Genomic DNA, 14,551 nt, shown 5'->3' on the forward strand with positions numbered 1-14,551 from the left:
GTATTCATCTGACCAGAAGTCTTGTTCCTCCTGCCACGGAACTTCACTACTTCCCACTTTATCTAACTTTAACCTATCCATTTCCCTTTTCAAGCTTTCTAACCTACTCACCCGATTAAGGGATCTGACATTCCATTCTCCGATCCGCAGAACGCCTGTTTTGTTTCTCCTGTTAACGACGTCCTCCTGAGTAGTCTCCCCCCGAAGATCCGAATAGGGTCCTGTTTTACCTCCGGAATATTTTACCCAAGAGGACGCCATCATCCTTTGACCACACAGTAAAGCTGCAGGCTTTCGGGAAAAATTACGGCTTTAGTTTCCCCTTGTTTTCAGCCGCTCGCAGTACCACACAGCGAGGCTATTTGATTAAGGGTACAAGGCCAGATCAGTCAGTCATCAAGACTTTTGCCCCAGAAACTACTGAAGAGGCTGTTTCCCGTCTTCAGGAACAACACGTTTCTCTGGCCTCCCAACAACACCCTTCTGGTTGCACCTACGGTATGGCTATCTGTATCGCTGAGGCATACAAGCCTCCCCACCGTGGTTCATGGGGGGGGGGGGGGGAGCCTAAGGTATAAATGTGATTTTTGGCTTCCTTCCTCGGTCTCACTCTCTACATCTTTTCAGGCATTCTTGATTTTGAAAGGAAGACCCGTTCATTTTTGATGATGTGGGTACACACTCGTTTGTAACACAATGTTTAGGTGTTGTAGTTCTTCCGTGTGGCTCTCCTTGTCTGAAAGTGTTCGAGCTCTGTGTACCAGAGTCTTCAACAACCAATTTCTGTATGACGGATGCTGATGACTCAAGGCGTGGAGGTAGAGGTCAGTGTGTGTAGCTTTTCTCTATGCTCGTACGCATTCATCCAAGGATCTTTCTGTTCGTCTCTTAAACATTGAATATCAATGGTTTCTGCCTCAAACGTAACCACCGTTTAATTAATTTTGGTTTGAAGTATCGGTGCCTTTCCCATGAAACCCTTCTATAATATTGCGAGGCAGAGATGTGTAGTGGTACAATGGGGTATTTCTACGAATGTAGTGCATTGTGGAAGTCACTTATAGCGTCAGATTGTGCTGCGTGATTGTAGGAGATTGTGACAAGACATATAGTAGTCATATTGAGGAGATCATTGACAGTGAAATTAAGTATATCAAAAGTTACTGTAATGAAAATTTGAGTTTGTACTACGGATTATATGAGTGGTTTCGAAATGCTGGTGCTGGGTCACTATGAGTTTTGATACGAATTTATTAACTTTAGCTCCTTTTTTTCTTGTTATTAATCACTATGTTTTAGGCATTATGAGTTCATGGATGTTTCGAGATAGGGAATTATGTTAGGATGAATGTGAAATTTCTTTCAAATATGTCTCATGAAATGATGAGTGGCTGAAAAGTATGAGTCCAAGTGGTTCCAAAGTGAAATGACCTCCTTAATATAAGAGTTTGTTTACATTTCGCCAACTTGTTCATGTGTTAGTTGCTTACAACGATAACAGAGGTTACTTTTCCGATTTTTTTAGAATTATATGTTTTTCATAGTGTCGGAACTTAAAGGGTTAACTAAGACGTCAGAAGACAGCCGTCTTGTACACACTCCGTAGAGAATTTTCTATGACAATGGATGGATTTTAAATTTTCCACGATCTCTTGACGCTTTCCCCTCCATGGCCAGAACACAAACTTGTCGTCTATGTGCCTAAGGAGACATTTTGGTTTTAACTTGGTGGATTATAGCGCATTCGCTCCAGAATGTTCAATATACACTCCTGGAAATTGAAATAAGAACACCGTGAATTCATTGTCCCAGGAAGGGGAAACTTTATTGACACATTCCTGGGGTCAGATACATCACATGATCACACTGACAGAACCACAGGGACATAGACACAGGCAACAGAGCATGCACAATGTCGGCACTAGTACAGTGTATATCCACCTTTCGCAGCAATGCAGGCTGCTATTCTCCCATGGAGACGATCGTAGAGATGCTGGAAATTGTCCTGTGGAACGGCTTGCCATGCCATTTCCACCTGGCGCCTCAGTTGGACCAGCGTTCGTGCTGGACGTGCAGACCGCGTGAGACGACGCTTCATCCAGTCCCAAACATGCTCAATGGGGGACAGATCCGGAGATCTTGCTGGCCAGGGTACTTGACTTACACCTTCTAGAGCACGTTGGGTGGCACGGGATACATGCGGACGTGCATTGTCCTGTTGGAACAGCAAGTTCCCTTGCCGGTCTAGGAATGGTAGAACGATGGGTTCGATGACGGTTTGGATGTACCGTGCACTATTCAGTGTCCCCTCGACGATCACCAGTGGTGTACGGCCAGTGTAGGAGATCGCTCCCCACACCATGATGCCGGGTGTTGGCCCTGTGTGCCTCGGTCGTATGCAGTCCTGATTGTGGCGCTCACCTGCACGGCGCCAAACACGCATACGACCATCATTGGCACCAAGGCAGAAGCGACTCTCATCGCTGAAGACGACACGTCTCCATTCGTCCCTCCATTCACGCCTGTCGCCACACCACTGGAGGCGGGCTGCACGATGTTGGGGCGTGAGCGGAAGACGGCCTAACGGTGTGCGGGACCGTAGCCCAGCTTCATGGAGACGGTTGCGAATGGTCCTCGCCGATACCCCAGGAGCAACAGTGTCCCTAATTTGCTGGGAAGTGGCGGTGCGGTCCCCTACGGCACTGCGTAGGATCCTACGGTCTTGGCGCGCATCCGTGCGTCGCTGCGGTCCGGTCCCAGGTCGACGGGCACGTGCACCTTCCGCCGACCACTGGCGACAACATCGATGTACTGTGGAGACCTCACGCCCCACGTGTTGAGCAATTCGGCGGTACGTCCACCCGGCCTCCCGCATGCCCACTATACGCCCTCGCTCAAAGTCCGTCAACTGCACATACGGTTCACGTCCACGCTGTCGCGGCATGCTACCAGTGTTAAAGACTGCGATGGAGCTTCGTATGCCACGGCAAACTGGCTGACACTGACGGCGGCGGTGCACAAATGCTGCGCAGCTAGCGCCATTCGACGGCCAACACCGCGGTTCCTTGTGTGTCCGCTGTGCCGTGCGTGTGATCATTGCTTGTACAGCCCTCTCGCAGTGTCCGGAGCAAGTATGGTGGGTCTGACACACCAGTGTCAATGTGTTCTTTTATCCATTTCCAGGAGTGTATAAGTTTGCCACGACAGTGATAACGAACTTCCTTTGCCACTCCATCAGTTTGTTCATAATATTTTCCGTTGAAATGAAATGAAATGTCGTGTGGCTAAGGCCTCCCGTCGGGTAGACCGTTCGCCTCGTGCAGGTCTTGCGATTTGACGCCACGTCGGCGACCTGTGCGTCGATGGGGATGAAATGATGATGATTAGGACAACACAACACCCAGTCCTTGAGCGGAGAAAATCTCCGACCCAGCCGGGAATCGAACCCGGGACCTTAGGATTGACATTCCGTCACGCTGACCACTCAGCTACTGGGGCCGGACATATTTTCCGTTGATCATGAAACAAGGTAATGGTCCCTGGTCCAGAAAGTTATCAGTAAAAATTTTTCTGATACTTCTGAAAGTGGAAATCTTTTACTGCAAGCTATTTGCTGTTCACATTTTGAGAGGTGGTAGAGTGGACCAAAAACGACAAAAAATGTCCAGTAAACATGTACACTGAAGCGATAAACTTCATCCGATTCCTCCCAATAACAGGTCGGACCTCCTTTTGTGCGGCGTACTGTGGCATGAACACAAGTCGTTCGAAATCCTCTTCCCAAACAATGAGCCATCCTGCCTCTACAATCGTCCATAATTTCGCAAGTATTGGCGGTGCAGGATCTCGTGCAGGAACTGATCTCTTGATTATGTCATATAACTGTGCTATGGGCTTCATGTAGGGTGATTTGGGTGGCCAGATCATTCGCCCGAATTATCCGGAATGTTCTTCTAACCAATCGCGAAAATTTTTGACCCGGTGACATGACGCATTCTCATCATCAAAAATTCCATCACTGTTTAGGAACATGAAGTTCATGAATGGCTTTAAAATGATCTGCAAGTAGCCTGACGTAATCATGTCCAGTCAATGATAGATTCGGTTGAACCAGAGGACCTAGTCATTTCTATACAAACACAGACCGCACTATTGCGGAGCCACCACCAGCTTGCACAGTGCCTTGTTGACATTTTGGGTCGATGTTGTGCTGTTAGCAAAGGCATTCTCGTTGGTTGTCCGCCGCCATAGCCCATTACCGCCACATTTCGCCACGCTCTCCTACCGTGGTGTGTCCCACACTGATTCCTGCGTTTATTTTACCCGATGTAGATTTTTCTGTAAGCACTGACACCTCTAAGCAAACGCTGCTGCTCTCGGTCGTTAAGTGAAGGCCGTTGGCCACAGATCTGACCGTGGTGTGAGAGAATCCCTGAAATTTGGTATTCTCAGCACGCTCTTAGCACTGTAGTTCTGGGAATCTTGAAATCCCTAACGGCTTCCGAAAAGGAATGTCTACACTTCTAGCTCCAACTATCATTTCGATTTGAAAGTCTGTTAACACTCGTCGTGTGGCGATAATCATGTAGGAAACTTTTCACAATAATCACCTGAGTTGAAATAAGGGCTTTTCGAATGCACTGCCCTTTTATACGTTGTGTAATCGATACAACCGCTAGCTGTATATGTGCAAATCGCTATATCGTGTCTTTTGTCGCCACAGTGTATGTACATTGAGCAAACGACACGGGCAACGTACACTGAATGATACCGCGAAGATGATACCAAATCTTTGTGATAGTCTGACAGTGGATCTCTTCTACTGCGAGCTAATTTCTTTCCATATTTTGAGAGGTGATAGTACGGACCAAAATAAGAAAGAAATGCCATTTAAACAACTAGTCTAAAGTGTATACATGGAGAGCTATGAGCACATGCTCATATTCGCTAAATACATCTCCTTGAAACACATCTGTTGAAGTGGACAAGTGCTCCTAGCTCTTAAGGTATGCATTTCAGAGCCCATGTTTACTAGGCATTTTTTTTCTTGTTTTGGTCCATACTGCTGGTGTTGTTGTGATCTTCAGTTCAAAGACCGGTTTTCATCCCCCACACTTGCCTCTGGCGTTCCCTTGAGGTCTCAGAATGTGTCCTGTCAACTTATTCCTCCTTCTGGGCAAGTTATGCCACAAACATTTTATCTCCCAATTCCATTCCGTAACTCCTCAGTAGTTACGTGATATACCTATCCAATCTTCAGCATCCTATTAAACAGTTTTTATTGTCTACAAAATTGTTAAGGATTTCGTGGCCACTTGTTGACAGACTGCCTGTTGACTTCTGCCTCGGGTTTTTCGGCCGACGTTCGTCTGATTATTTTGAAAGTTCTTTAAATAATAAAAATAATAAACTGAAAGTTACCTAGATACTTTAGTACTCTGTTTCTGATTGTAAGCTCTTAACTGTAATAGTAAATGAACTGTCGCATTGTGAAAGCAAACCTGCAGTATAATAATAATTAATTGTCGTAATGAAAAGGGAAGTATTTCATACTGCAAAAGTTATCAATCTGACTGCAAGAATTTAGAACAGTATGAACCGCCTGAATAATGAATTTTGACATGAAACCCACAGTAATTGGGTTTGCAAAATTGATCACAAAAACTGTCTGTGAACAACTTAAGTTGGCCACGATTGATTAAATAAAAAAAAACATAAGATTTTCTCCTTACCTCTATCCTGCGCAAACCTGAATAATGCGCTGCAGTACTGTTCTGTCCTGCGTGCATCTATGCTAAAGCTACAAATTACTGTATCTACACAGAGACGCTCGAGAGGTGCAATGAGTTCCCTGTTAATGGCAAATTGAACTGTTTCTCGAACACAAATGGTTGAATGATCCATTAAAAATTGTAAGAAAAACTGGTAAGAAAACCAAATATAACGACAACACTGCATTTTTTCTATACTGTGTCTATATTTGATGTTAACAAATTTCCCCGCTTCAGAAACTCTTATCCTATCATTGCGATTCTACTACGTTTTATATCCTCCTTACTTCGGCCATCAACAGTTATTTCGCTACCGAAATAGCAAAACTCGTCTACTTCTTTAGGTGTCTCGTTTCCTAATTTAATACCTTAAGCATCACATGATTTAATTCGACTACACTCCATTATCCTTGTCTTGCTCTTGTTGATATTCATCTCATATCCTCCTTTCAAGACACTTTCCATTCCGCTCAACTGCTCTTCCAAGACATTTGTTGTACCTGACAGAATTACAATGTCATCGGCAAACCTCGAAGATTTAATTTCTTCTTCCTGAACTTTAATTTCTACTCCAAATTTTTCTTTGTGTTCCCTTACTGCTTGCTCAATGTACATATGGAATAACATGGGGAATAGGCTACGTCCCTGCCTCACTCCCTTCGCAATGTAACATCCACGAGATAAATTTTAGCTACAGTGCGACGAGAGGAAATTATGCCTCTAACAGTTATAAACATTATCTATTCGACATATGAAAAAGCAGTGGAAACGATGATAAATATTAATTATTTATATAATATTTTATGATGTAATTGGACATATCGATGTGTATCATACAAAGACAATGATAATTGTAAATTCCTTTTATGATCTGCGTTTGTCTTTTTTGTTTTTACGTTTTGTTGGTTGGCTTTTGTAGGTTGCGGACGCAAGACGTATATCAAACCGAGGTCTGTTAAAAAATTGTAATTATTTGTTAATTATTACTTGAGAATAGAGTTAATTGTTATTATAAATATGAGTGAATAATTATTTGTAACTTTAATTCCTCTCTCAATAAGCATTATCTGTGTTAATTATTTCTTTCCGCTGCAAGGATCGCAGCCATTGATGATAGCGATTTGTATCGCGTTTTTATCTGTGTTTCAAAGGTTTGCTTCGTGAAAACTAGTCTAAATAGTGCACAATATGAAAGTAATGTTTAATAAGCATTTCAAATACTTATCCTGTTAAATTTGCTCTAACAATAGAAGGTCTCTATCAATTGTCTGCCGCTATCTTAACAATTATCTCAGCGGCAAATTCAAATTACGCAACTCTGCAGACATAAATGCCGAAGGTAATAAAAATGTGTAAAAATAAATGTGCAACGATGGTCCCAAACTCATTTCAATGAAAATGATTCGAATGATCGGTTCTTTAAAAACAGTGCTCATAGCACGATCCATATAACTTTCTTGCTGATGTATGGAGCCGAAATTAATAACGCACGAGTTGCGAAGAATATTGTTTCAGGTATCATACGTCAGTGTGAATTTTAAAATTTTCCCGGCGAATTGACTGTTCCAACAAATTTCGGGCTTGTAGCCGGTCGTCGTTCAATACTTCGCACTATATTTCAACTGGGCACCTGCCAGTCATCTTCAGGTGAGCCGTCGCAGACTGGCGAAAATGTTTTTTTTTTCTTTATTGTATTTCAATTCCCCATCGGAGCGGGCTGGCAGCAGCATGTGCGCTGCTCTTCAGCCGAAAGACATAGATCAAACAATACAAGACATTTAAGAATAACAAAGGAGAGAATATGGTGAACATAGATATAAAAAAAGGGATAACATCATGGAAGGCATAGACAAAAAAACGGGGTGACTGTAAAATGGAGATAAAAAACTGTTTAAAAGTAGCACACACAAAAAGCCACACACTGCGACAATTAAAAGAACACAAGGCACAGTATGACTGGAGCATAAAAGGTATCGACAGATGGCGTAGCACATCACAAACACTGACGGCGAACCTCAAGGCAGTACGCAATAAAAATCACACCTCTTGACGCACAGGAGAAACAGCACTAAACACAACACTGATGTGGCACACTGACGATGATCAAAACAGAGGATCTGCCAGGTGCAAGGAGATGAGGGAGACCGGAAGAAGGGAGGGAGGGGAAGAGATGGGGGAGAAGAGTGGGGGGCACGCTGAGGAGGGCCAGGTAGGGAGGGATGTGGGAAGGAAAGAGGCAAGTATTGGGTGCAGGGTCTCAGGGGAGGGGGGGGGGGGAAAGGAGGAAAATCCGCTCTGGGAGAAGGAGGGAAGAGAAAAAAGGGGGCCCTGGGGAGGGGGGGGGGAACAAGGCCAGGTTATAGTTGGAAGGATGGGTAGATGTCACGGCGAAGTTTGTGATCCGGGAGGGGGAGGCATTGGAAATTGCCCTGATGAAGGAGATGGAGGGTGTGGAGGTGGAGAGAGGGAGGGATACAGTGATAGAGGCGCGGCAATGGGCGGGGGGTGGAGAGGAAACCAGAGGGTGGGGGGGATCAAGCCTGCGGACAATGTAAAGGATGCGGAGATGCTGGAGGAACAGGAGGAGGTGGGGGAAGGGGATCAGTTCATACAGGAGCCGTGTGGGGGAAGGAAGGTGGATACGGAAGGCAAGGCAGAGCGCATGGCGTTCAAGGAATTGGAGGGCCTTGTAAAAGCGGGTGGGGGCGGAGATCCAGGCAACGCTGGCATAACAGAGGATAAGACGGATGAGGGATTTGTAGGTGTGGAGGATGGTAGAAGGACGCAATCCCCATGTCCGGCCAGACAGGAGTTTCAGAAGGCGGAGGAGGGAATGGGCTTTCTGCTGGATGGTCTGGAGATGATCGCGAAAACGTCCTCCGTTCCGCAATATATAGCGTACTGTAACTATTCTGCGCATGCGTCGAAAACTTGATAGATGAACCACACTGCCCGCCGGCAGCGCCCTCGTTGGTGGAATAGCGGGAATCAGTCGCCCTCTGCGTTGCTGTTTACCACGGCCGTCGACGCACTCTGTCGTCTTCGATTAGAGTAAATCGTGGAGATGATGGGTTTCCATGCACTGTCCAGCTGGTAGCCACTGTTACGGTTTAACAGATTTTCTGCCAGTCGTATTTCTACGGATTCTTTATTAATGGAGTCCCAGAAAGACGTTGCTGTGGACAAAATCATTGTTTCCTCATACTGCATTGAATGTCCAGTAGAAATACAATGTTCAGCAATAGCGGACTTGCTCGGCTACAAAAGGCGGGTGTAACGTTGATGTTTAGTGCAGCGTTCTTTCGCGGTGCGTGTGGTTTGAACTATGTAAGCCATACCACATTGGCACCATATCTTGTAAATTCCGGCCTTTCGTAGTAACAGATTGTCCTTAACTGATCCCACAAGGTCCGCAATCTTCAATAGTGGGCAGAAAACCACTTTTACCTGAAATTTTCCGAGGATTCTTGCTATTTTAAACGAAGTGCTGTCAACGAAAGGAAGAAAAGCTAAAGATTGTTCCGGCATGTTCTCCTCTTTATTCACTTCCTGCTTCTTAGTTTTAGCTGTTAGTGCCCCGTTAATCTGCCGGATGGAATACCCATTGTCACTGAATACTGTCTTTAGATAGTCGAGTTCTTGAGGTAAGCTATCTAGGAACAGAGGACGTTTTCGGGTCTGCGACGGCTCACCTGAAGATGACTGGCAGGTGCCCAGTTGAAATATAGTGCGAAGTATTGAACGACGACCGGCTGCAAGCCCGAAATTTGTTTGAACAACATACGTCAGTGTTGTGCGCGGCTGATATTCGGTGGTTTTAATGAACATTTTTCTGAAGACAAGTGTTTCCATAATAATCAATAGTTGTATAGAATCTGTTGTATGAACCGTGATTTAGTGATACTTAGACAACTTACAGACAACACTTTAACACAACGTTAACTTGGAGTTCTTTAGCAAATTGACCAAATCTTTAGCCGGGAGAAAAATTATTTAGTGATTACTCAATGTAATAAAATAAGATTATCATTTTCATTTACCAATTAGTTAAATACCAAACCACTGAATAACACAGCGAACGCCACAGCAACCACTTCGTCCCTTTCATTTCCCTCGACACTTACAACTGCGGCCTGGTTTCTATCGATCCTTACCACCATCTCTTAAAATATGGAAACCGCAGATTCATTCCGCACAGCTGAGAGAGTAAGAAGGCGCTCCCGGAACAAGCGTCCTCACGGACGGTGGCCGGGCACACCGGCGACGGCTCTGCGTGTAGCGGCCGTCGCTGGGCAAGGGCGCGCCCGCGCTAAACGGCGATTACGGAAGAGGACGCGCCGTGTCGTGCCGCTGTACGTGCGCCCATTACCGCTGCCGGCCTCCTCCGCCGCCACAGATTGGACACGTTCTCCCAAGGTCTCCTCCAACCGTCACTTAGCCGAGGTTAAGAAACTTTGCTCTCTCGCTCCCAACGACCAGTTTGTTTATTACGAAATAGGCCCGCAGCCTCATTTAACAATTATCAATTTTACGCCGGGCCCGAGATTTATTTTTACAGCGATCGGCATTTCTACTCCTTTATTATTATCATTTAACTTTTCTTTTTTTTTCCTTTTCTTCTCCCCTCGCCGTCCGGTCCCCTCCACCCGATAATAGTTTATTGGTTCTGACAGGACTAACGGCGCCTGGAGGGCCCCTAAACACGGGGTCCGGCGGCGGCCGACGAGTGTAATTTGGACGCGCGTTAACGCGGGGCCGGCGCGAATAACGGCGCCCTAAGTAAGACGGAGCGGCGACAAGCACGCTGATCGCCGGCCGTAATAGGGGCTGCTGGCCGGCCCTGCCCGCCTCTGGTCCACGGCGTCGTTCCCGTACAGGTCTGCCCCCCCCCCCCCTCCCCTACCCCCTGGAAGTCTTCTCAGGACTTGCACACTACTGACGGGCAGCGGAAGGCACGCTTGGTCACCCCGCCCCGCATGAATACACTGGTTCTGAGTTCACTGTGAGACAAAAATTGCTTAACAAGCTGAAACAGTATGCTGCGATTGAATGTCCTGTTTCTTGTGGTCTGGAGGTTATAAAGGTCGCCCAGTTGTTGATATTCCTATATTCGCACTATATCACTCCAATATACGAAGCTTGCTAGCACTTGATGTAGAGAATTGGGTTGGCGCCATTAAACTGTTTTGTAGTAGTTGCTACGGCTGCTGGCTGGTTCACTGCTGTATCTTGATGTTAATGTTGGCTCTATATGTATTCGTCTAGGGGTAAAAAGATGAGGTCCCGTGTTGTTGATGTGCTTGTTGATAAACAATGAACGACAGCATAAATGAACCTCAACTATTTATTGGCATGGTAGCCATCTTAACTCTGCTGACCACCCAAAGACGTTGCCACAGTACAGAGTAACACTTCTTTTACAACATCTTTGCATTGTTTTTCCACATAAGACAATAACATACACACTTTACAAAAGTTCTATAAAGACTGAGCTGACGAGGCTTCTTGCTGCCTGTATTTATAACCTTGTCAAAGAACTACTAAGAAGAGACGTGGTTTATAAGTCAGGCATCCATCTGTTATCGTAATTTGTGTAAAAAAGTTATTTATTTACATCGAGTGACATAATTTAACGGGTCATTAAAATGACAGACGGATTTCTCAACTTATCAGAACAATTCTTTGTTGCAAAAAGGCCGTTGACTTCTCTCATTTGCATACATAAGTAAATAACGTGAATTATTAAATTCTCGTTTAAAATAGATGTGTTTACGTGAATAGTGAGTGGAAACAGTCCTAGTGAATAAATAGGTTTCACTGGGTAATTTTTATTTAAGGAGATCCAAAATACGTAAGTTGACCAATATTATTCGTATTTCATATTAATTATTTCAGCTGAATATAGTGTTTTTACATAATGACATCTGATGTACCAGTGTTCAAGCGATGTTAACTTTTCTGTGGGTCAGTTATTAATTATATTTTAATGGGTTGACTGTTTATGTAGACGTGTTATGCAATAATTGCTAATATACACAATTACTTTTCTATTATCATAATTGCTAGTTAAACTGGATGAATTAGGAGGGTATCGCATACTTCGTTATAATAAAGCCTTTAATATGTTCTGTTAGAAGCTTCTTACAGGTTCCTAATATGCACTGACGGAAAACAAAATCGCAGCACTAAACAAGAAGATTAATTAAATTTCGGGAATAGATTTGTCTAGGCAATACAAATCAGTGATTAACATTGCAAGATCGCAACTTAAAGTAAGCGCGAGATAAGCCACTGCAAATGTGCAATGCTGGTACATTAATGACCGGTGTAACCACCAGAATGTTGAATGTTCACATGCAAACGTGCACTCTTTGGGCCGGCCGAAGTGGCCGTGCGGTTAAAGGCGCTGCAGTCTGGAACCGCAAGACCGCTACGGTCGCAGGTTCGAATCCTGCCTCGGGCATGGATGTTTGTGATGTCCTTAGGTTAGTTAGGTTTAACTAGTTCTAAGTTCTAGGGGACTAATGACCTCAGCAGTTGAGTCCCATAGTGCTCAGAGCCATTTGAACCATTTTGCACTCTTTGGGCTGTACAGGGCCGGATGTCTGTTTGTAGGATGGGGTTCCATACCTGTTGCTCTTGGTCGGTCAATACAGGGACGGATACTGCTTGTGCATGACGTTCGAGTTGTCATCCGATGATGTCTTATATGTGCTCGGCTGGAGACAGCATCAAAACCGATATAGGGATTAGTGAACACAGGGTTGTCGTAGCCAGACTTAATATCGTAATCCCCAAATCCTCGAAAAATATGCAAAAAATATACCTATTGAAAAGAGCAGATAAAAATTCACTTGACGCTTTCCTGAGAGACAACCTCCACTCATTCCAAATTAATAATATAAGTGTAGACCAGGTTTATACCAAATAAACTAACAAACGACGGAGCTGATCCTCCTTGGTACACAAAAAGGATTACAACACTGTTGCAGAAACAACGAAACAAACATGCCAAATTTAAACAGACGCAAAATCCCCAAGATTGGCGATCCTTTACAGAAGCTCGGAACTTAGCGCGGAGTTCAATGCCAGACGCCTATAACAGTTTCCACAACGAAACTTTGTCTCAAAACCTGGCAGAAAATGCAAAGAGATTCTGGTCGTATGTGAAGTATGTTAGTTACAAGAAACAATCAATGCCTTCTCTGCGCGATAACAATGGAGATACTATCAAAGACAGTGCTGCCAAAGCAGATTTACTAAACACAGCCTTCCGAAATGCCTTCACAAAAGAAGACGAAGTAAATATTCCAGAATTCGAATCGAGAATAGCTGCCAACATGAGTAACGTAGAAGTAAATATCCTCGGAGTAGTGAAGCAACTCAAATCGCTTAATAAAAGCAAGTCTTCTGGTTCAGACTGTATACCAATTAGGTTCCTTTCGAATTATGCTGATGCATTAGCTCCATACTTAACAATCACACACAACCGTTCGCTCGAATAAAGATCCGTACCCAAAGACTGGGAAGTTGCACAGGTCACACCAATATTCAAGAAAGGTAGTAGGAGTAATCCATTAAAGTACAGGCCCATATCGTTAACGTCGATATGCAGCAGGATTTTAGAACATATATTGTGTTCGAACATTGTGAATTACCTAGAAGAAAACGGTCTATTGACACACAATCAACATGGGTTTAGAAAACATCGTTCCTGTGAAACACAACTAGCTCTTTATTCACATGAAGTGCAGAGTGCTATTGACAAGGGATTTCAAATCGAATCCGTATTCCTGGATTTCCGGAAGGCTTTTGACACTGTACCACACAAGCGGCTCGTAGTAAAATTGCGTGCTTATGGAATATCGTCTCACTTATGTGACTGGACTTGCGATTTCCTGTCAGAGAGGTCACAGTTCGTAGTAATTGACGGAAAGTCTTCGAGTAAAACAGAAATGATTTCAGGCGTTCCCGATGGTAGTGTTATAGGCCCTTTGCTGTTTCTTATCTACATAAACGATTTGGGAGACAATCTGAGCAGTCGTCTTCGGTTGTTTGCAGATGACGCTGTCGTCTATTGAATAATAAAGTCATCAGAAGATCAAAACAAACTGCAAAACGATTTAGAAAAAATATCTGAATGGTGCGAAAGTGGCAGTTGACCCTATATAACGAAAAGTGTGAGGTCATCCACATGAGTACTAAAAGGAACTTCGGTTACACGATAAAACAGTCTAATCTAAAAGCCGTAAATTCAACTAAATACCTAGGTATTACAATTACGAACAACAAAATGTTGCGGGGAAGGCTAACCAAAGGCTGCGTTTTATTGGCAGGACACTTAGAAAATATAGCAGACCTACTAAGGAGACTGCCTACAGTACACCCGTCCGTCCTCTTTAAGAATACTGCTGCGTGGTGTGGGATCCTTACCTGGTAGGACTGACGGGGTACATCGATAAAGTTCAAAGAAAGGCAGCACGTTTTGTATTATCGCGAAATATGGGAGAGATTGTCACAGAAATGATAGAGGATGTGGGCTGGAAATCATTAAAGGAAAGGCGTTTGTCGTTGCAACTTAATCTTCTCACGAAATTCCAATCACCAACTTTCTCCTCCGAATGCGAAAATATTTTGTTGACACCGACCTACAAAGGAAGGGACGATAACCAAGATAAAGTACGGGAAATCAGAGCTCGTACGGAAAGATATAGGTGTTCATTGTTTCCGCGCTCTGTACGGGATTGGAATAATAGAGGATTGTGAAGGTGGTTCGATGA

This window comes from Schistocerca americana, chromosome 4, assembly GCF_021461395.2.
Source record: "Schistocerca americana isolate TAMUIC-IGC-003095 chromosome 4, iqSchAmer2.1, whole genome shotgun sequence".
Classification (NCBI taxonomy): domain Eukaryota; kingdom Metazoa; phylum Arthropoda; class Insecta; order Orthoptera; family Acrididae; genus Schistocerca; species Schistocerca americana.